The sequence below is a fragment of the Tamandua tetradactyla genome, chromosome 20 (genome assembly GCF_023851605.1).
Source record: "Tamandua tetradactyla isolate mTamTet1 chromosome 20, mTamTet1.pri, whole genome shotgun sequence".
NCBI lineage: Eukaryota > Metazoa > Chordata > Mammalia > Pilosa > Myrmecophagidae > Tamandua > Tamandua tetradactyla.
The window spans coordinates 3205979-3230675 of NC_135346.1; the positions used below are offsets into that span (position 1 = coordinate 3205979).

The window sequence follows — 24697 nt, forward strand, 5'->3', positions numbered from 1 at the left end:
ACTTGTCTTTAAATTAATTTGACAAATTTAAATTAATTAAATCTCACACAAGTTCAGCCTCACACAAGGAACTTAGATGAAAAGCTTCCAGATAGGCAGTGCAACATTGGCTCAGTGGCAGATTTCCCGCCTGCCATGCTGGAGACCCAGGTTCATTTCCTGGTGCCTGCCCATGCCACAAAAACCAAGAAACAAAGCTTCCAGATGGTAGACTATAAGCCTACATAATTTTCTTCAAACAGTTCCCACCTTTCAGCCTTTGTAATTGGAAACTTATAAAGACTTCTTCAAGGAATAAAGACTTTGAGATTCATGAGGAATGGGATGAAGACTTTGTGTACTCACAGTATCTGGTAAATAGCAAATATACCTGAAAGTGCTGGATATATACAATCCTTGTGCAAAATTTTCCACATTTTATCACTTTAGTTTTTGTAACAGGAGAGCTGGCCAAACTCTTTCCCCTTGGGGAGGTAGAGATTGGAACATAAATGACAGAATTTAACTGTTATTTGAAAATGTTGTATTCATCCATCCAAGTACTGTGCCCATCTTTTGTGCACATTTGCAATTAATGCAAATAATTATTTTCCCGGGGGGGAAAAAAAGATTTCTGTCAAAAGAAGAGGGAAAAGAAAATAAAGATTGGACCATGGGAGTTGGGCTAAACCCAGGATGGCATTTGCTCAGCTTTCAGGCTTTGGAGAGAATGGGGGATGCTGGCACACATATTAACTGCATTTCTTAGGACCTGCCACAGGGAGATGGCTCTTGTCCCTTCAGTTTAATCCTCACACAAATGTTTTGAGGCAGACATCTTTATTACTGTTTTACAGGTGAGGAAACTGGGGTTCAGACTACTTAAGTCCCTTGCCGACACTCCCCAGTTTTCTTCTCCACCTCTCCTGGGAAAGAGTTCTTTTGTTGGAGGAGCCGAGATGAGCAGAGAAGTTTACCAGAGGCTCCCTTCCCTTGGAGACTTAATTGCCAGACACTGGGGACAGAGGTGTGACAGAGGAGAGGCCTTGGAGGATTTGTGAAAACAGAAGCAACTTTCCTTAGACATGAGAAGAAGGCAGAACTGTGGGTGGAAGTGAGGGGAAGGAGGGAATAAAACTTCTCAGCCATGAAGGTCTAAGACGTGCTGCAATATGGATGAACGCTGAAAACATTATAGTGAGTGAAGTAAGCAAAGCACATAAGGTCAAGCGCTGCATGATTTCGTTTATAAGAAATATTCATAAATAGCCATTCATAGACACAGAAAATAGATTAGATATTACTGTGGGATGGGGAGGAGGAATTGTTGCCTGATGGATATATAGTGCTTGTAAGTTTTTGAAATTCTTAAATTAAATTAATTGAAAAGAAAAACATCTCAGCCGAGCTCTAGACCTGGACCGGGGAGGCGGGGTTCTCTTTTCCAGTTGAAAGGCTCTGCACTGGCTCACAGAGAAAGGCGCCTTCCCACCAATTCTAGCCCACTCCCACCCTGCTCTGCTTTTGGAGGTAGGAAGTATTTTCTCTCTGTGATATAAATTTTGGTTCTGGAAGACTTTTTCTTAACCCCTCAAGATTTTGCCAGGGTTTTAGAATGAAGTTCTCTCTTCCATGTTTCTCTGTGTTCCTTGTTTCAGAACTTATTTCCTTCATATTTTAACCAATCTCAATGCATTCTTCAAAATCTATCCACAGCCATAGAGGAAGGCATCTGGCATTTCCTGCAAGCACTTCAGTCAACTCCTATTTTCACATGATAAATGAAGATTTGAGAATATTTCTGTTTTTTAAAATATTTTTATTGAGCTATCTTGATGCACCATTTAGTCTACCCAAAGTATACAGTCAATGGCTCACAATATCATCACGTAGTCGTGTATTCATTACCATGATCATTTTTAGAACATTTGCATCACCCCAGAAAAAGAAATAAAAAGAAAAACTTATACATCCCACATCCCTTACCCCTATCTTGACCACCAGTATTACACTCTACCCAATTTTTTAACTCCTTATCCCCTCCCCTGCCATTATTTATTTTTTTGTCCTTATTCTTTTTACTTATCTGTCCATAACCTGGATAAAAAAGGAGCAACCGACACAATATTTTCACAATCTCACAGTCACATTGTAAAAGCTATATCATTATACAAATATCTTCAAGAATCCTGGCTATTGGAACATAGCTCTACAGTATCAGGTACTTCCTTCCAGTTACTCCATTACACCATAAACTAAAAAGGGATATCTATATAATGCATAAGAACAACCCCCAGGATGAGCTCTCAACTCTGTTTGAAATCTCTCAGCCACTGAAACTTTATTTTGTCTCATTTCTCCCTTTTGGTCAAGAATGCTTTCTCAATCCCATGATGCCAGGTCCTGGCTCATCTCTGGAGTCCTGTCCCATATTTCCAGGGAGATTTACACCCTGGGAGTCATGTCCATGTAGCAGGGAGCTGCAGGGAGTTCACCTGTGAGTTGGCTTTCTAGAATATTTCTGATCACATATGTACTTCTTCCTCCTGGAAATTTCTCTTCTCTACCTTTTCTAGGTCACTCTTAATTCTGCTTCAGGCCCATCTCCTACAAGAAGCTGGAGATGAATCAGCTTCCCTGCACCTAAAGAGACCCTACTGAAGCCTGACTTGCTGATGAGAACATGCCCACCCCACGTATTCCTGAGTGTGGTGATGTTTGTTCATCAGGGTCATTCAACTCTGGATAGGGATGAGCCCTCTGGGTTTCCCAGCTGCTTCAGGTGTCTGATCATCATTTCTGTTCAAGGTCTTCTTTTATGAATATATCTGTTTACCATCTCTGTCATTAGATATTTTTTAATGTTTATTCTTAGTTCATTATCCTAAAATCTGTTAAATAAAAGAAAGGGATGGAACAGTTGTCCTTTTTCTATGTGAACTTGTCTAAGGATAATTTTTTTAAGTTGAAAACATGACTCTCAACAAATATAGAAAAAACATGTCAGAGATTTTACTCAATTTATTGATTAATGAGGAAATCAGACAATTAAGCTAGTTCCAAGAACCACAAGGATTATATATTCTATCAGAAAATTCTTTTTTGTTTTGCATGGGCTGGCACCAGAAATTGGTACCTGGTCTCTGGCACAGCCCACAAGAATTCTGCCACTGAGCCACCGTTGTCAGCCCAGAAAACTCATTTTAAAAAAATAATGTTAAAATAAGATTCATAGGTTAGAAACAAAACAGGCTAATGTCCTGTGGGAAAATAAAATGATTATCTTTGAAGTCATGTTTTCTACTGGGTACAGATCTACAAGTTAATATGGAACTTCACAGCATTTGGACTCAAATAAAACAGTAAATAGCAAAGTTAAACACAGGTACTTTCTCCAAAATTAGATAATTCTTGATTGAGCCTGTGAAACAGTGACACTGAAAGGACATGCATCTTATTTCTGTACTTTAAATTTTGATAAGTTTGCTTAACATGTATCTCTTTGGATCATAATTATCTCCAAACATTATTTTTAATCAAAGAGCTTGTTCTAGTTTGCTAGCTGCCGGAATGCAATAAATATACCAGAAATGGAATGGCTTTTAAAAAGGGAAATTTAATAAGTTGCAGGTGTACATTTCTAAGGCCAATTAAAGAAAGTCTATAGAAATGTCCAATCTAAAGCAGCCAGAGAAAGATATCTTGGTTCAAGAAAGCCAATGACATTCAAGGTTTCTCTCTCAGCTGGAAGGGCACATGGTGAAGTCTGCTGGCTTTCTCTTCTGACTTCTTGTTTCATGAAGCTCCCCTGGGGGCAGTTTCCTTCTTCATCTCCAAAGGTCTCTGGCTGGTGGACTCTGGTTATCTCCTCATTCTGTCATGGTTCTGCTGCTCTCTCCTCATTCTCAAAAAGGGACTCTCTCCAAAAGTCTCCTCTTTTATAGGATTCCAGTGAACTAATCAAGACCCACACAGATGGGTTGAGACACATCTCCATCTAATCAAGTTTAATACTCACAATTGATTGAGTCATATCTCCATGGAGATGACCTAATCAAGTGTCCAACCTGTAGTACTGAATGGGGATTAGAAGAACCCATTGCTCCCACAAGATTGATTAGGATTAAAACATGGCTTTTCTAGGGTACATAAATCCTTTCAAACCAGCACAGAGCTAAAACTTGCCTTCTTGTGTTTTGGCCTGATTATCTATACAGATGCAGCAAGAAGAGTTAACACACATATAAGCTTCATTACACATAAAGAATTGAGCAAAATCAGGGCAAAGAAGTAAGCTCTGTCTAAAATTTTTCATTAAAACCTCAAGTTGGATTCCTTGCTTGTGCTGGTTTGAAATGATGTATGTACCCTAGAAAAACCATGTTTTAATCCTAATCCCATTTTGTAAAGGCAGCAGTTTCTTCTAATCCCTATTTAGTATTGTATGTTTGAAACTGTATTTAGATCATATTCCCTGGAGGTGTGATTTAATCAAGAGTGGTTGTTATTCTGGATTAGGTAGAAGTGTGTCTCCACCCATTTGAGTGGGTCTTGATAAGTTTCTGGAGTCCTATAAAAAAGGAAACATTTTGGAGAATGAGAGAGATTCAGAGAGAGCAGAGAATGCTGTAGTACCATAAAGCAGAGAGTTCAAGAGCCAGTGACCTTTGGAGATGAAGACAGAAAACACCTCCAGGGAGCTTCATGAAACCAGAAGCCAGGAGAGAAAGCTAGCAGATGATGCTGTGCTTGCCATGTGCCCTTCCAGCTGAGAGAGAAGCCCTACTGTGTTTGCCATGTGACATCTCACTTGAGAGAGAAACCCTGAACTTCATCAGCTTTCTTGAACCAAGGTATCTTTCCCTGGATGCCTTAGATTGAACATTTTTACAGACTTGCTTTAATTGGGACATTTTTTGGCCTTAGAACTGTAAACTAGCAACTTATTAAATTCCCCTTTTTAAAAGCCATTCTGTTTCTGGTATATTGCATTCTGGCAGCTAGCAAACTAGAACACCATGTATCAAATAAAGGTTTGATATCCTATATACATAAAGAAATCCTACAACTCAACAAAAGAACAAACAATCCGACTATAAAATGGGCTAAAGATATGAATAGACATTTTTCCTAAAAGCAAATGCAGATGACTAAAAAGCACATGAAGAGATGCTCATTCTCATTAGCTATAAGGGAAATACAGAACAAGACTACAGTGAGATGCCACCTCACACCTATAAGAATGGCTGCTATTAAATAAACAGGAAACTACAAATGTTGGAGAGGATGTGGAGAAACTGGAACACCTATGCACTGCTGGTGGGAGTGTATGATGGTACAGCCACAATGGAAGACAATCTGGTGGTTCCTTAGAAACCTAAATACTGAGTTATCCTATGACCTGGCAATACTACTACTCAGTATATAATCAGAAGAGTTTAAAGCAGTGACACAAACAGACATTTTCACACTATTCACATTCACAATTGCCAAAAGATGGAAATAATCCAAGAGTCCACCAACAGATGAGTGGATAAACAAAATGTGGTATATATATATATTCAATGGAATATCATGCAGCAGTAAGATGAAATGATGTCCTGAAGCACATGACAAGATGGATGAACCTTGAGGACATAATACTGAGTGAAATAAGCTAAACACAAAGGATAGATACTGTATGATTTCACTTTTATGACCAGAGTAAAGATAAACTCAGTGACTTATAATACAGAATATAGGGGACCTAGAGATACACAGAGGATAGAAATGGGTGAACAGATAGTTAATGAGGTTCAATGTAAATGTAAGGGAATAGATAGAAGTAAAAGCAGTGATCTAGTGGGTCTATGAGTAACATTATCATATTGAAGGTGAACATGACTGGAAGGGGTTGTATAGACTCTTGTGTCCCACCAATTAACACTACAAATATAAATAAGCTCTTGCGTGTACTATTTCAAAGGTATGAATCTGGTACAAAGAGTTTATAATATTGGGATATAGGGGGAAAACTACTATTGTATGCTATGGGCTATGTTGAACAGGAAGACATCAACAGTACAATAGCAATACTAGGGATAAATAATGAGGGGAGGGGTAAAGACAAGAGTTAAGGGGAGGTTTAGATTCCCTATTTGGTGAGGGTGTGTTTATTGGTTATCTTTCTCTTGAGAGCAATGAAAAGTGTCTAAAATTTAGAGTGTTGATGGACTGTTGACTTTGCACATTATATGATGCCCAATGGATGGAGGTGGCTGAAGGATATACTGACTGAGAAGTAGAATGGCAAACTGTGGTGTATACATATGATCAAATATTGTACAGCTACAGAAAGGAATAAAATCATGAGACATGCCATGTTGTGAATTAACCTGTGGGACATCATGTGATGCAAATTAAGTCAGAAAAAAAGAGTATATATTGTATGGTCTCATTTAGAAAATGCTTATAAGAAAACAGGGGCCTAGATTGTAAGTCATTATAGCAGACACATTTAATCTGGAGCAGTAACTGTTCTTTCTGGATTTTGAGAGGCTGTACTATATATCTATAATCTGGTATTCCCCTGGAACTTTGGGTACCTGTGTGATACCTCAGACTCCAGTAGCAGTTTTGCAGTTTGATAATGCTTGACTTTATCAAACAGCAATTCCTTATTAAAATAGAAATAGAAAAAGTTAACACCATAGAAAGGAACATTGGCTTTTTCAGAAGTGAAGAACTTTTGTTCTTTTTTGGTTTGTTTGTGTTTTGTTTTATTTGTGTTTGTTTGTTTTATTATTTAAATAATCAAGGAAATGATAAAGTCAATGCAAAGTACAGAAATTATTCTAATAATATACAGAATATTTTCTGCCTGAGCAGATTACACAGAAAATAGGGAATAATTTTTTACTACCAGTCATTAAAAGAAAGCTAAATACTGTTCGATTCCTGGAGCATGCCCATACCAAAAAAAAAAAAAAAAAAAAAAAAAAGCTAAATATTTCAAGATTATCATTTTAACAGACAGAAAACCAAATTTTAGTTTTGTATTACTGTATTTAGCAACAAAGTATTCTAATCTGCCTTTCAAAATTATCCTATGAATAAAAGTAATACTCAGCAAACTTTACCAAAATTTTAGTGCATATCTCTGAAACATTTTAACCCATCTATTATAAGCTAAGGTATATTTTTGAATCATTTCCCTCAAAAGCTCTAGAAGGAGAAACCACTCAAGTTTTGTCCCTCACTGTGGTCTTTCACATCTGGTGCACAGTGACACTTTAAGACAAAACTTCTTTTTTTCCCTTAATAAACCAAACCTATTTCATGACTGAGCACACACAGCTCTTCTTCTCTATTACTACTACCCTAGTCTTAATAACCCAACTAATTATAACCTCTAAACAAATCGACAAACCATTTTTCCACTAAGAAAAATGGGAGGCAGCTCACTGTGAACTGTTTTCACAGTTTAGCAGACTAAGCACATGGCACAAACACCCACAGCCCCTGATACCTCTACACCTTCCTAAAGGAGCAGAAATGAACAGGCTCATTAAAACAGTCCCAGAGGACAAGCCAGCCCTGACATATCATAGTAAGAGGGAAGTATATATTTTTAAACTATTATGCTTAATAGTAAGTGTTTCAGTATTTTATCTCACTTAGAAATTTTCCAGGAATTCAAAAAGTATCCATGAATTAAACCAACTTCTCAACTCTGTTTCAAACTCTATTCCAGGCTTTTAAAGTGAACTAAGGACCTTAGAAATCATGTTTTAAGCTGACACACTATAAAACTTACTCTTTTTTTCTTTTTCTCTTTTAGCACACTTTTATTGATATATATTGTATATTCACATACCATATAATCGTCCAAAGTGTACAATCAGTGGTTCACAGTATCATCATATAGCCATGTATTCATCATCACAATCAATTTTTGAACATCTTCATTACTCCAAAAAAGAAGTAAGAAAAAATAAAAAGAAAGGAAAAATTAAATAAAAATAAATGAAACAGAATACTCAAAATATCCCATACACCACCTACTATTAATTGTTTTTCTTTTTTTCCTTCTTACTCATCTGTGCATACACTGGATAAAGGGAGTGCCAGTCACTAGGTTTTCACAATCACATGGTCACACCTTTAAAGTTCTATAGTTTTTCGATTGTCTTCAAGAATCAAGGTTACTGGATTACACTTCAATGGTTTCATATATTTCCCTCCAGCTATTCCAGTACACCAAAAACTGAAAAGAGACCTCTATATACTGCATAAGAATAACCTCCAGGATGACCTCTCAACTCTATTAGAAATCTCTCAGCCACTGAAACTTTACTTTGTTTCATTTCTCATCCCCCTTTTGGTCAAGAAATCTTTCTCACTCCCCACAATGCCAAGGCTGGTCTCATCTTTGGGAGTCCTGTCCCACATTGCCAGGGAGATTTATATCCTTGGGAGTCATGTCCCATGTAGCAGGGAGGGCAGTGAGTTCACCTGCTGTATTGGCTTAGAGAGGCCACATCTGAGCAACAAAAGAGGTTCTCTGGGGTTGACTCTTAGGCATAATCATAAAAACTTAATTACTCTTGACATATATTTATTCCAAATTCTTATTCAATTTAGTTGAATACAAAATTAAATTGTTCATAATTTAAAAATTGTTGAAGAGAAATGTTAATTTATTGGATCAGTGAACTAGCACAAGAAGCTTACAAAGTTCCTATTAACTAGTTCTTTCCTGAGAAAATAAACCCAAATCTTATAAAAATAAAATAAACTCCTATTATGCTACAAACTAACAAAATCTGGAGGAGAACATAAAACTATGTTTTCTTTTAGCCAAAAATGATTTGTCTATGGATTGACCTTCACTGCCTAACCCTGAATATTTCTATTAAAAGATTTCTGAATTGCCAGTTTATCTAAGAAGGATTGTTTTTCTGTAAAATCTAATACTTATGAAGCATTAGAAGCTCATGAATTTTAAAGTTTGAATTTTGGAAATATTAAATTTATATAAGCACATATTGACCTCTATAAGCCAATCAGCACTAAGCTCTTTAATTTAGGAGACTTTATAGTCAATTTGTTAATACCCTCTGAAGGGAGGAAAACATTTAACAGTTATACAGATAACAACACTCTGATGTCTACAGCTTTGCCTCTGTAGCCTCATCATAGGCCAAGGAAAGCAGAGAAACCAAAAGCTCACCAGTTAAGATCTCAAACAGCTGTTCTTTCTAGTGAGACAAAATAATTCCTTAACTGATTTGTGCTCATAACTAGACACACTAACAAACAAATAAAAAGGACTAATGAACCAGATTCTCTATCCTTTCATAGTGTCCACCTGGCAGAAATTATCTAATGGACTTGGTGATTCCCAATTATTGCTACCACCAACAGGGGATAATTGTTTATGCAATTTTATTGAGATATATAATCACATACACTATAGTCATCCAAAGTGTACAGTCAGTGGTTCACAGCATATAGCTATGCATTCATCATCACATTCATCAAATAAAAATTTGAAAATTTTTATTACTCAAAAAAAGAAAAGTAACAAAGAAAGAATCAGTTATTCTTAAAGCATCAGTTTTCATTCATACAATTCATAGATTGAATGCAATTCCAATGTATATCCATTTTGTCAAGAACTATGGGGAGTACAAGGTGTTCTCCACTTGCACAGTTATGTATTTTATATAACTTTATTTAACTATGGATTCTAAAGAAACGCAAGGGCCTACATGAAGGAATGTATTCTTCAATGACACCTACACAAGATGAAGAGAGGCAGACTTTGGTGTCCGTCTCCTGCAGGTGACACCATGTGTGCAGATGGACAAATACTTCATTTTTATTATCAAGCTATGATTTTAAAATCCTCTCTTGTATGAAATAATTTACCCAACAGGGAATAACTTAACAGTCACATGAAAATGAAAAACCAGAACCAAACTTGGCCATGATGCAAAAACAAAAAGAAAAGCACAGAGTCAGAACACCAAAAAAAAGTGATTCCATTTGGGAATCACTCCAGGTGCCAGGATAAAGTACGTCTGGTGCATGAGCTTAAACAGCCCATCAGCTACACTTCTTCAGCAAAGAAGCTTACCTGATTCCATCAGGTGAGTCCTCCAGGCATCTGAGTGAGGTCTCCAAAGCTATCAAAGTATAATTTATTAAAAGTTTAAACAGGTCTTTCATAAAAATGTAAAATAGATATGTGTCAAAGATTTTATTTGACCAATCAGTAAAATAGTAAGGCTGCCTCAAAGAGCATTTGAGTAACTGGAGATTAATAGGCAATTTGATTAAGGAATGATAGAATAAAATTTTTAGGTTAAGTACAAATAGGAAAATGTCCTATCAGGCAATAAACTATAACATTTAGGATTATTTTTTCTACCAGATGGAAGTTTACAAGTTAATGGTGTAACTTCACAGTCTGTGCTCTAATCAAATAGTAAATAGCAAAGCCAAACATGTACATAGAGAGTATACCTAGTTGCACTGTCCTACAGGATTAAATAATCCTTAAATGAGCCTTTTAAACAATGACATTTAAAGGACATGCAGTCCTTTATTTCCAAGTTTTGGATAATTTTTCTTAACACATGGTACAGATGATATTCAAAGCCATGAGATTGAATGAGGTAGATCATAACAGTCTTGAACTTTCCTGAGCCCTAAGTTGCCTGAAAACAGTAATAGTTAGGAAATCCCCCTATCCTTTGGGGTCCCCAGAAATGAATAATGGGCTAACCACAAAAGACAACCCTGCTCTAAAAAGCTTGGTGATAAGACCAACCTCCACCCTTCTTCAATGACTCCCTTGTTTTATAAAACCCCAAGTCTTCACCCTCTTCTCTGAGATTTTCCTCAATAATGAACATTCTCCTTATTGCAACAGCTCAAATAAAATCACCTCCTTAATTGTCTGGTGCATTTTGTCTTTGACAATAGACTGAGGAGAGAAGAGACTTTGCTTTGCCTATGAAAGCCTCCAGTCATTGCCCACATTTCTCCAAAGTAATTATTAATGAAGATGGTTGTCTGTAATTTTTTATATGTCAAGTTCAATTTATCACAAAAGTGAACAGCAGAAGGTGGCTGACTATAGAGGAGCTCAAGATTAGCCCTGCTCCATGGAAAAGTTAGGGGAGGGGAAGGACAGGAGGGCAACAGGAGTGCGGCTGACCTGGGAGAGCCTTCTGCACCACATGGGGCAGCCTTGGTTGCAGAGGCCGAGGAACTGAGAGGCAGAAAATTGGACCTGCCCCCACCCCAACTTCAGCCAAGCCCACCTCTCCTGCACCCCTCCGCAGCACTACCTCCCCCTCCCGGTTCCCTGCAGGCTGCTACCAGTGCACAAAGTTGTGGACACTAACCTCCATACCTAGGCTACCCCTACCCCCCCATAGTGTTGCGCAACCTCACCCCGCCCTCCCTGAACTCAGCACATCCATTTTAAGGCACTCCATGCACATGGGCCCCAGTCACATCATTCAGTTCTGGGAGCCGCACTTTACAGCAGTCCTAGGACCACACATGTGCACAGCCCTCAGCCTCACTTTCCAGCTCTGAGAAAGTGCCGACCTGCACAGCCTGGTCACAGCTGCTCCCAATCCAGGAAGGCATAATACTGACCTACTGTACACATGTGCACAAACGGCCCCATGTCTTAGACCAGTGCACACCAGGGTTATGCCCCCCAAGCTGGTGTACCCACACAGCTACATCCTCCCTGGCCACTGGGTGCCCACATTCACAAGCATCAGTGTAACATCCCCAACCTGCGTCCATACCTGCCCTGAAATAAATCACCACACTGAGTGCTCCACAATATGCCCTGCTCCCTGCTGTGCAACCATCCCACAAACATGAGGCCTTAGACTATTGAAAGAAATCAACTCCCAAAGTAAATCAATCAAGATATTTGCATGCCAAGAAGACAGCAGCAGATCACTAAGCATATCACAATACAGATAGACATAGCCCTGCCTGATAACCAGACATTGGAACAACTAATCAAAGATGTTCATACAACTCTACTTATTAAAATAAGTGGGATAGCAAATGGCATAAAGGAGATCAAGAAGGCAGTAGAAGAGTGCAGAGGAATTTGAAAGAATAAATAGAAAAATAGCAGAAATCAAAGAGATTAAATACTCTGTTGACTAAATAAAAACATATTAGAGGCACAGAACATCAGATTTGAAAAGACAGAAGAATGAATAAGTGATATAGAGGACAGGATAATTGACTTCAAAGACTCAAAACAGTAAATGACAAAAAGATGGAAACAATTTAATGGGAAATCAGGGAAATGATAGACAAAACAAAATGCACAAATATAAGAATCATTGGTGTCCCAGAAGGAGAAGAGAGGAGTAAAGGTCTAGTAAGACTAGTTGAGGATATAATGGGTGAAAACTTCCCAACCCTCATAAAGGACATAAATATACAAGTCAAAGAAGCCCAAAGAACTCTAAACAGAATAATTCCAAATAGACCTTCTCCAAGGCACATACTAATCAGTCTGTCAAATTTTCTTAAAAGAAGCAGAGTATCCTGAAAGCATCAAGAGAAAAACAATCTACTACATACAAAGGAAACCAAATAAGACTGAGTTCATACTACTCAACTAGCACCCTGGAGATGAGAAGTCAGTGGTATAATATATTCAAGATCCTGAAAGAGAAAGACTTCCAGCCAAGAATTCTGTACCCAGCCAAATTGTCCTTCAAAATTGAGGGAGAGATTAAAGTTATCACTGACAGAGAAGTCCTGAAAGAATTTGTCAACAAGAGACTGACCCTACAAGAAATACTAAAAGGAGTTCTGCCAGCTGAAAAAAAAGACAGGAAAGGGAGATCTGGAGGAGAGCACAGAATTGAAGAGTACCACTAAGGGTAATTTAAATAATGCAAAGAGAAATAAGGAAAAGAATATATAGATCTGATAAATAAAATAAAAAATATAAACTGATGGAATCAAGAAACACCTTTTCAGTAATAACTTTGAATGCTAACAGACTAAATTTACCTAAATTAAAAGATACAGATTGGCAGAATGGATTAAGAAACATAATCCAGCTATATGCTGTTTACAAGAGACTCATCTTAAACACAATGATACAAATAGATCGAAAGTGAAAGGATGGAAAAAGATTTTCCATGCAAGTTGTAACCAAAAGAAAGCAGGAGTAGTTATACTAATATCAGACAAAATAGACTTTAAATGTAAAGACAACATAAGAGACAAAAAATGATACTATATACTAATTAAAGGGTCAATTCACCAAGAAGATATAAGAACTATAAATGTTTATGCTCCCAATCAATGAGCTCCAAAGTACATGAGACAGACATTGGCAAAACTGAAGGGAGTGATAGATGTTTCAACAATAATAGTAGGAGACTTCAATATACCACTCTTCTCTATAGATAGAACAAAAAGGCAGAAGATCAACAAGGAAATAGAGAAGTTAAATAACTTGATAAATGAATTAGACCCAACAGGTATATATAGGTAATTGCACCCCAAAGCACAAGGTTATACATTCTTCTCTTGTGCTCATGGAATATTCTCCAGAATAGATCATATGCTTGGGCACAAAACAGGTCTTTATACATTTAAAAATATTGAAATTATTCAAAGCACTTTCTGTGATCACAATGGGATGAAGCTGGGTATCAATAATGACCAAAGAGCAAGAACATTCACAAATATATGGAGACTAAATAACACACTCTTAAACAACCAGTGGGTCAAAGAAGAAATTGCTAGAGAAATCAGTAGCTATCTGGAGATGAATGAAAATGAGAATACAACTTATCAGAACTTATGGGATGCAGCAAAAGCTGTGCTGAGAGGGAAATTTATTGCCTTAAATGCCTATATTAAAAAACAAGAAAGAACAAAATTTAAGGACTTAACAGCAAACCTGGAGGAATTTGAGGAAGAACAGAAAACTAACCCCAAAGCAAATAGGAGAAGAGAAATAACAAAGATTAAAGCAGAAATAAATGAGTGGGAGAACAAAAGAACAATAGAAAGAATCAATAAAACCAAAAGTTGGTTCTTTGAAAAAATTAATTAAGTTGATAAGCCACTAGCAAGACTGACAAAGAAAAAAAAGAAAGATGATGCAAATAAACAAAATCAGAAATAAGAAAGGTTGTGTTACAACAGACCCTGAAGAAATAAAAGAAATCATAAGTGGATACTATGAACAAATATATGTCAACAAACTAGACAACTTAGATGAAATAGACAAATTCCTGGAGACACACAAACAAGCTACACTGACTCAGAAAGAAATAGAAGATCTCAACAAACGAATCAGAAGTAAAGAGATTCATTCGGTCATCAAAAAATTTCCTACAAAGAAAAGCCCAGGGCCAGATGGCTTCACAGGGGAATTATATCAAACATTCCAGAAAGAACTAGCACCAATTTTGGAAAGGAAGGATTAAAACTCTCATTATTTGCAGATGATATGATACTATACTTGGAAGATCCTGAGAAATCTACAGCAAAGTTACTTGAGCTAATAAACAAATTCAGCAAGGTGGTGGGATGTAAAATCAATGTGCAAAAATTGGTAACATTTCTATACCCAAGCAAAGACCTAGCTGAGGTGTCAGTTAAGGAAAAACAATTCCATTCAAAATAGCAACTAAAAGAATCAAATACTTGGGAATGAACTTAACTAGGGATGTAAAGGACTTGTACACAGAAAACTGCATAACATTGCTAAAAGAAATCAAAGGTGATCTTAATAGGTGGAAAGACATTCCCTGCTCATGGATAGGAAGGCTAAATATAGTGAAGATGTCAATTCTCCCCAAATTGATTTACAGATTCAACACATTACCAATCAAAATTCCACTAACCTACTTAGAAGATCTGGAAAAGCTAACTACCAAATTCATCTGGAAGGGGAAAAGACCCTGAACAGCTAAAAGCATCCTAAAAAAGAAGAATGATGTGGGAGAATTAACATTCTCTGACTTTAAAACCTATTATAAAGCCACAGTGGTCAAAACAGCTGGCTGTTTTGGCACTGGCACAAAGACAGAAGCATTGACCAATAGAATTGAATTGAGAGTGCAAAAACAGACCACCAAATCTACCGTCAACTGATTTTTGACAAGGCCCCCAAATGCTCTGAACTGGGACAAAATAGTCTTTTCAATAATTGGGCATGGAAAAACTGGATATCAATAGTCAAGAGAATGAAAGAGGACCCCTATCTTACACCCTACACAAAAATTAACTCAAAGTGGATCAAACACCTAAATATAAGAACTAGCACCATAAATCTTCTAGAAGAAAATGTACAGAAACATCTTCAAAACCTAGTAATAGGAGATAGCTTCCTAAACTTTACACCCAAAGCATAAGCAATAAAAGAAAAAAAAAAGATAAATGGGAACTCCTCAAAATCAAATGCTTCTGTGCCTCAAAAGACTGTCAAAAAGGTGAGGCAGCCAATTCAAAGGGAGAAAATATTTGGAAATCACATATCAGACAAAGTTTTGATTTCCTGTATATACAAAGAATTCACACAACACAACAACAAAAGAAAAACAATCCAATTATAAAATGGGCTTAAAGATATGAATAGCCATTTTTTTCTGAAGGGCAAATACAGATGGCTCAAAAGCACGTGAAGAGATTTTCATTTTCACTGGCTATAAGGGAAATGCAGATTAAGACTACAATGAGATACCACCTCACACCTATAAGAATGGCTGCTATTAAAGAAACAGGAAACTGTAAATGTTGGCAAGGATGCAGAGAAACTGGGACACTTACGCACTGTTGATGGAAATGTATAATGGTGCAGCCACTATGGTAGACTGTTTGGCGGTTTCTTAGGAAACTAAATATCGAGTTGCCCTATGACCCAGCAATAGCACTGCTTGGTATATACCTGAAAGCAACAACACAAACAGACATTTGCACACTGATGTTCATAGCAGCGTTATTCACAATCACCAAAAGATAGAAACAAACCAAATGCCCATCAACAGACAACTGGATCAACAAAATGTGGTATATAAATATGATGGAATATTATGCAGCAGTAAAACTAAATGGCATCCTGAAGCACATGACAAGATGGATGAGCCTTGAGGACACAATGCTGAGTGAAATTAGCCAGACACAAAAGGACAGATACTGTATAATTCTACTTTTATGACCAGCATAAAGGTATAATCAGAAGCTTATAATACAGAATACAGGGAACTTAGAGATACATAGAAACTAGAGATGGCTGAACCATTAGCTAATGAGGTTGAACTCCAATGTAAGGGAATAGGTAGGAGTGAAATGATTCTCTGGTGGGTCTAGAAATAATATTACCATATTGAAGATGAACAAGATAGAAAGGGGTTGTGTAGACCTACGTGTCCCACTGACTCACACTAGAAATATGAATGAGTTCTTGTAAGAATTACTTCAAAGATATGATTCTTGTATAAAGAGTGTTTAAGTCCAAGGTACAGGGGGAAAACTGCTATTGCATGCTATGAGCTATGTTCAAAAGGAAACCATCAGCACTACCACTGCAACAGCAGAAGTAAATACTGGGGTGAACCCTCTCCCTCTCTGCGTGGGACATGAGTCCCAGGGGTGTGGACCTTCCTGGCAACGTGGGACAGAGATCCTGCAATGAGCTGAGACTCAGCATCAAGGGGCTAAGAAAAACCCTAGAATGAGCTGAGAATTAACATGAAGGGATTGACAGAACGTTCTCGGCCAAAGGGGGAAGAGTGAAATGAGACTGTCAATGGCTGAGAGATTCCAAACAGAGTTGAGAGGTTACCCTGGAGGTTATTCTTATTCATTAAGTAGATATCACCTTGTTGTTCAAGATATAGCGGAGAGGCGGGAGGGAACTGCCTGAAAATGTAGAGCTGTGTTCCAGTAGCCATGTTTCTTGATGATGATTGAACAATGATATAGCTTTCACAATGAGACTCTGTGAATGTGAAAACCTTGTGTCTGATGCTCCTTTTAGCTACTATATCAACAGAAGAGTAGAACATATGGAATAAAAATAAGTAATAGGGGGAACAAATGTTAAAATAAATTTAGTTTGAAATGCTAGTGGTAAATGAAAGCAAGGGGTAAGGGGTATGGTATGTATAATTTTTTTTCTCTGTTATCATTTTATTTCTTTTTCTGTTGTCTTTTTATTTCTTTTTCTAAATCTATGCAAATGTTCTAAGAAATGATGAATATGCAACTATGTGATGATATTAAGAATTACTGACTGTATATGTAGAATGGAATGATATCTTAATGTTTTGTTTGTTAATTTTTTTAATTAATAAAAAAGTTAAAAAAAAATAATGGGGTGAGGAGCAAGAGTTAAGAGGAGGTTTAGATTTCCTATTTGTTGAGGGTGTGTTTATTGGTTTTCTATCTCTTGGGAACAACTAACTACCCAAAATTGAGAGTGTTGATGGGCTGTGGACTTTGGGCCCTCTACATGATGCCTGATGAATGCAGGTGGCTGAAGACACAGAAATAGATTGGTGAATGATGGTGTATACTTATGAACAAAGGTTCTGATGCTATAAAAAGGAACAATATCATGAGGCATGCAATGATGTGAATGAACATGTGGGACATTTTGTGAGACAAAATAAGCCAGAAACAAAAAAATAGCAATAGTATGGTCACCTTTAGAAATTGCTTGTAAGAAAACAGGGCCTAGATTGTAAGGTTTTAGAGCAGACACATTTAAGTCCAGAGTCATGATTATTGTTTCTGGATTTTGAGAGGCTGTTTTATATATATATAACCTGATAAATAGAGATAAGAATGAAGCCAGACAGGCTGGGGTTAAAGTAATTCAGAAGATAAGGGTAAGGAAGACAGTGTCTATATTTTAGAACCACACATACTCTTTGAGACCAATGGAAGAAAGGTTTATTTATGCCGGAACTGAAATTTTCTGTAGAGCAAAATCTAATTCAACCTCTCTATATAGTTCATTTGAACAACTGAAACACAGGAAGCACAGAATGAGAAAGAGGTCCTTTAATCCTGTATAGATTATTGTAATGCCTGGAAACATCCTAGAGTATATTAAGCAGATAATCAAAAAGTATTGGCAAAGTCTCCTGAGGAGGGGAGAAACAATATGAAACTATTAAATCTTATGATCGGGGAATCCCCTGATACTGTGTTAAACTTTAGGGACACCCATATCAATAGGCCATGCCCTCAATCATGAGGCTTACTCTTGTGAAGCTTATATAGGTAGCGGAGAAGCTTAGACTACTGTCATGGTTAGGGACATGTGTCAACTTGGCCAAGTTGTGGTACCTGTTTATTTGGTTGGGCAAGTGCTGGCCTGTCTTTTGCTATGAGGACATTTCATAGAATTAGATCATGATCAGGTCAGCTGCATCCACAGCTGATTCCATTTGTAATCAGCCAAAGGGGAGTGTCTTCTACAATGTGTTATGCTTAATCTAATCACAGGAAGCCTTTTAAGGAGAATTCAGAGGAGACAGGTTCTGTTCCTGCTTTGGCTGGCAAGCCTGTCCTGTGGAGTTCATCCAGACCCTCCATCGGAGTCATCGGCTTCACAGCCTGCCCTGCGGATTTTGGACTCTGCATTCCTGTGGTCACGTGAGACACTTTTATAAATTTTATATTTGCAAGTGTTCCCTGTTGATTCTGTTTCTCTAGAGAACTCTAACTAATACAACTACCTATAGGCATGCCTGAGAGTTACTTCTGGAGGACCTCTGTTGTTGCTCAGATGTGGCCTCAGTCTCTCTAAGCCTAACTCTGCACGTGAAATCATTGTTCTCCCCGCTACAGGGGACACGACATCCTGGGGTGCAAGTCTCCCTGGTGATGTGGGAGATGACTCCTGGGATGAACCCAGACCTGGCACCATGGGATCAACAATTCCATCCTGATCAAAAGAGGGAAAAGAAGTATAATTAATAAAGTATCAATGGCAGAGAGTTCAAATAGAGCTGAGAGGCTACTCTGGAGGTTTCTCTTACAGAAGCTTCAGGTAGACCTTGCTACCAATTATAACCTGCCAACCCCCAACCAGGACCATTTCAGCCAATCCTAAAGAACACCTAAGGCAATATATAAGATTCCACAAGAGTTCTAGGCACTAGAGCAACTTTTCCAGAAACCTACAACCTCCAGATGGGTCCCTGGTCCAGATAAGTCCTGAAACCTAGCCCAGCCTCTCCAGAACATCAGATAGCTCCGTCTCCCTTCCAATATCAAAAATTTAGAATTTCCATAGCCCAAACAACCCTAAAGAGAGGTGTGGAAAGATCAAAGGTAATGGTGGAGTTATACATAGAAGATAGGATTTAACAAATGAATATGAATGCTGAATCATTAAATTGATATCTCTTTTAGTCTCCAGTATTTTAGAGCAGCTAGAAGTAAAAACCTAAAATTGTGAAATTGTAACCCATGTCAAAGTCTGAAATATGTCCTACAACAAATTGTGGTGCTGTGCTTTGAAATTTATAGCTTTTTTGTATATATGTATAGTTCACAAAAAAAGAAAGAAAGAAAAGTCAATTGTGGTGATAAAAAGTATTTACGCCCTCTAGCATTCTATATTCTGGAGCATCTAGAAGGAAAAATGTGAGAGGATCATATGGTAGCCCATGACAAACTCTGGGATCTGTTCTATGGTCACTTTTTTGAGGAGTGCTTTGAAAACTATTGTTTTTTTATTTCTTTGCTTTGTATATATGTTATACTATATAATAAAAAAAGTTTTTTTTAAAAAGGTGAACAGCAGTACTTATATAAGAAAGACCCTTAAAGCACAGACCAGATGGCATATAGTAGAGTTCCAATAAATATTTTTTTAAATAATTCATATGTTTTGAGTTTTAGTTCACATTCATTCTACTCAATACAGTGTACGTATATAGTTTTGCTTGCATTTTTCTTTCTTCTCACCTTTTCTTTTAAAATTGTGACAGTATTTTTTAAATGGAAGCAAATATATTATTACAACTCATAATTGCTCTAGAGATGTGTGATCACTAGAATTCTTATAGCTATATAAGTTGCTGAGTGCTATGGCATAATTGAGATGCTTTGTAGGAGCCAAAGGGTTAAAACAAGACCTGCAGAATTTTTTGGGAGCAGCTGGCATCCTTGGATGGGCAAGAAACTGAGGAGATTGTTATCTGCTTTGTTTGGAACAGTCTGGGAGGAACAGAATGCTTGTTTACCCCAAAATTGTTAAGCTAAGTATGAAGAAAGTTAAGTACTTTGTTTCCTCAGGAAGTGCAGGCATGCCTTTTATTACCCTGCAGTATATAAGCAGGATCTGGTTCAGAATACAGTTGTCTGTTGTTTGTTAAGGTTGAGCTTCAGACCCCCTGATCCAGTCTGTTTGTCTCTTTCTTTCTCTCAGTCTCTCTCTCTCTCTTTCTCATCATTCTTTAATATCCTTCGCGCTTCATTTCATAGGAAGCAACAATGCTTGGTTTTCATACTTCTTGAGAGCAAACTGTAAACTCATGCCTTTTTCAGCACTCAAATAAAGCATAATGGTAACTGACTACATTCACACACTACTATAAAGAAAACTCTTATCAAAAGTGAAGTAGAACTATCCCATTCTAAAATGATAAATACATGTATCTCAAACCAACAGCTAATTTCATGCTTCATCGAAATCCATAAAAAGTCAGGAATGCCATTTATCACAGATATTATTTGACATGCTTCAAGGAACATTAGCCAATGAAATTTGGTGAGAAAGAATAAATGAGAGCAGAAATAATGTAAATATCATTATTTATGAAACATACCAATTTTCTCCCATTTTCCTGTTTCTATTTCTCTTAACACTTCTTGGCATACTATTTATTTTATTAGTTTATTTTCTATATCTTCCACCAGCTCTAAGCTCCATGAAGAAAGAGATATCTGTTTGTCTGTTCTATTCACTATTGTGTGATTAGAACTGGAATAATGCAAGCCAATGTAGTTGTTCAATAAAAATTTGTTAAATGCAAGTGGATAACATAGTACTACCTGATTGCAGCATAATCATGTAACTACACTGAATGGAGCTTACAGTGAGAATGATGGAGAGAGGAGGGCTGGGGGCACATATGAAACCAGAAGGAAAGATAGACGATAAAGACTGAGATGGTATAATTTAGGAATGCCTAGAGTGTACAATGATAATGACTAAATGTAAAAATTAAAAAATGTTTTTTGCATGAGTAAGAACAAAGTAATGTCAATATTGCAGGGTGTTGAAAAATATGGTCATTCATATTTTAAAACTTCAATTTCTGTGTGAGGCTAAAGTGAGAAATGTTTATTTGATACAAAATTTATGTCCTAAATTTAACTTATATGAACAATTTAATTGAACACCAAAAGTACACGGAACCTAGAATAGGGAATGAGATTTTGTAGGTTTTTCCAGGTTAATGTGATGTCCCAATAAATCCCAGAGTGATTTGAACAGTGAATAAAGAAATATTTGCAAAGTCCCCTTGGGGGGAATATGGAGAAAGGGGGAAAAATTCAACTTCCTCATTTGGAGAATTCCTGATATGCTTGCAAGCAGTGAGGACAACCAAATCAATAGGCTGAGCCTTCAATCTTGGAGTTTGCCCCTATGACACTTATCCCCACAAAAGTAGGTTAGGCCTACTTAAAATTAGGCCTAAGTGTTACCCTCAGATGTGGCCTCTCTCTCTCTTAGCAAATATGGCAAGCGAACTCAATGCCTTCCCCCTCTCTACATGGAACATGACTCCCAGGGGTGTAAACCTCCCTGGCAACATGAGACAGAGATCCTAGAATGAGCTGGGACTCAACATCAAGGGATTGAGAAAACCTTCTCAACCAAAAGGGGGAAGAGAGAAATAGACAGAATAATGTGTCAATGGCTGAGAGATTCTAAACAGAGTTGAAAGGTTATCCTAGAGGTTATTCTTACACATTATATAGATATCCCCTTTTAGTTTAAGGTGTATTAGAGGTGCTAGAGGGAAGTGCCTGAAAATGTAGAGCTGTGTTCCAGTAGCCGTGATTCTTGAAGATGATTGTGTAATAATATGGCTTTCACAGTGTGACTGTGTGACTGTTAAAACTTTGTGTCTGATGCTCCTTTTATCTATGGCATGGACAGATGAGTAAAAAATATGGATAAGAAATAAACAAATAATAAGGTGAACAAAGGTTAAAATGAATTGAGTAGATTGAAATACTAGTGGTTAATGAGAGGGAGGAGTAAGGGGTATGGTATATATGAGCTTTTTCTTTTTTATTTCTTTTGCTGGAGAGATACAAATGTTCAAAAAAATGATCATGGTGATGTATACACGACTATGTGATGATATTGTGAGCCATTGATTGTACACCATGTATGGACTGTATGTGTGTGAAGATTTCTTAATAAAAATATTTTTTAAAAGAATGCTTGTACGTCTGTTCATTGCTTATAATAAAAATATTTTTAAAAGTTTGTCAAATGATAAACCAAAAAAAGTAAACAGCAGTGCAGCTACCAATAAGGTCAAGAAATAAATGTCACCAGCACAAAGAAGCCTCTCTCATGCCCCATGTGCATCAGTTAAGGTTCCATCAGAGAAAATGATAGGACTGCTTTAGTATATGAGATTTGTCACAAGAACTTGATCTCGCACAATTGTTGGAACTGAGCAGCAGTTCATGAACAGAAGGTGAGCAGGAGACTGGGTACAACAGGCAGCAAACGCAACAGCACTTGATGCCTTTCACACACAAAAATTATGGCTTCTGCTTCACTCCTGCCATCCATGTCGTGCCCATGTTTGGATGGCCCATGTTAACCAAAAATCATTCCGCAGAGCGTTCTAGAAAAAATAGTATGGCTAAGCTAAGTTGACTTAGTACAAATCCACTACTACCTCTACCTCTAACTACATTTCCCCTCTGCCTAAAAGGTAACCCCTTGTGCTTGCTTCAGCAGCACATATACTAATACTGGAATGATACAGAGAAGATTAGCATGGCCCCTGCACAAAGATGGCACACAAATTCATCGAGATTTCCATGTTTTTAAATATTCAACTTCCCCACTTGGAGAATTTCTGATATTCTCGCAAGCAGTGGGGATACCCAACTCAATAGACTGAGCCCTCAATCTCGGGGTTTGCCTCTATGAAACTTATTCCTGCAAAGGATAGGCTAAACTTACTTAAAATTATGCCTCAGTCACCACAGAGAACCTCTTCTGTTGCTCAGATGTGGCCTCTCTCTCTAAGCCAACTCTGCAGGTGAGCTCACTGCCCTCCCCCACTACATGGGACCTGACTTCCAGGGGTGTAAATCTCCCTGGCAATGTGGGACAGGACTCCCTGGATGAGCTGGACCCAGAATCATGGGATTGAGAAAGGTTTCTTGACCAAAAGGGGGAAAAGTGAAATAAGGCAAAATAAAATTTCAGTGGCTAAGAAATTTCAAACAGATTCAATAGGTTATCCTTGAGGTTATTCTTATGCATTATACAGAAATTCCTTTTTAGTTTGTGGTGTATTGCAGTGGCTGGAGGGAAGTACCTGAAACTGTTGAGCTGTGTTCCAGTAGCCTTGATTCTTGAAGACAATTGCATGAAGATACAACGTTTACAACATGACTGTGTGATTGTGAAAACCTTGTGTCTGATGCTCCTTTTAACCAGGATACAACAGATGAGTAAAAAAATATGGATAAAAAATAGATAAATAATGGGGGGATGAGGGGTAAAGTGAATTGGATAGATTGCAATACTAGTGGTCAAAGATAGGGAGGGATATGAGGGGTTTTTTTATTTTTATTTTTTTTCTGGAGTGATGCAAATGTTCTAAAAATGATCATGGTGATAAATGCACAACTGTGTGATGATACTGTGAGCCACTGATTGTACACCATGTATGGACTCTGTGTGCATGAAGATTTGTCAATAAAAAAATTTTTTTAAGAAAAGGTATCCACTATCTTGATTCCTATAGCCACCACTTCTTTGCTTTTCTTTTTGATAGCACAACTATTACCCATTTCTAGATTGTATGCATTTTTAAACAGTAATAAATCCAAAATATACAAAGGGTTATATGATGAGAAGTAATTTTCCTTTCACTTCTTCCTCCTGCTACCATGTAGTTCACCTCCCAAGGCCACCATTATTCCATATTCCCCTCATTTGAGCTGCAACATTTTCCATTGTATTGATGCATGTTAATGTATTTACTGATGCCCTGCTGACAGCTACTTCATACCCAATCTGTCTGATTAATTTTAAACTCTATACTATTAGATTTCTTTCAAGTCTCTTCATAATTACCCCTCTCATTCTTATTTTCCCTTTTGTTCCTTGTCCAAATGTCCATTCACTCTACTTTTCTCATCTAGAGAACCTTTCCTATGTACATCTGTCCCTCACCTTCAAAATCTGGCCCAAAGTTTCCTCTTCCAAGAAGTATTCCTTGATTACTTGATTAACCCATCCCTACTCAGGGCTCTCCAAGATTTTGTGCCAGTCAGCCCATTAGTATCTGCAGTGTTTTAACTACAACTGTTTATATATAACCACTGAATAACTGAAACAGAAAGAAATCCAGGGGAAACTTAATCCAGCCCCTCCCAGGGAAGCAGGAATGTGTATGGTAATCACCCAAACAAAAAGTTTCCCAATCTT

General features: G+C 37.3%; 1 non-coding gene and 1 pseudogene across 1 annotated transcript; both read left to right on the forward strand.

Moving 5' to 3' along the window:
- LOC143664762 (FMR1-interacting protein NUFIP2-like) overlaps positions 1 to 11458 on the forward strand; it is a 24951-nt pseudogene extending 13493 nt beyond the window's left edge.
- Positions 11459 to 22974: 11516 nt separating this feature from the next.
- On the forward strand, positions 22975 to 23081 carry LOC143665096 (U6 spliceosomal RNA). Its single transcript, XR_013166769.1, has one exon. It is a non-coding gene; the product is annotated as a U6 spliceosomal RNA (small nuclear RNA).
- The last annotated feature ends 1616 nt before the right edge of the window (positions 23082 to 24697 follow it).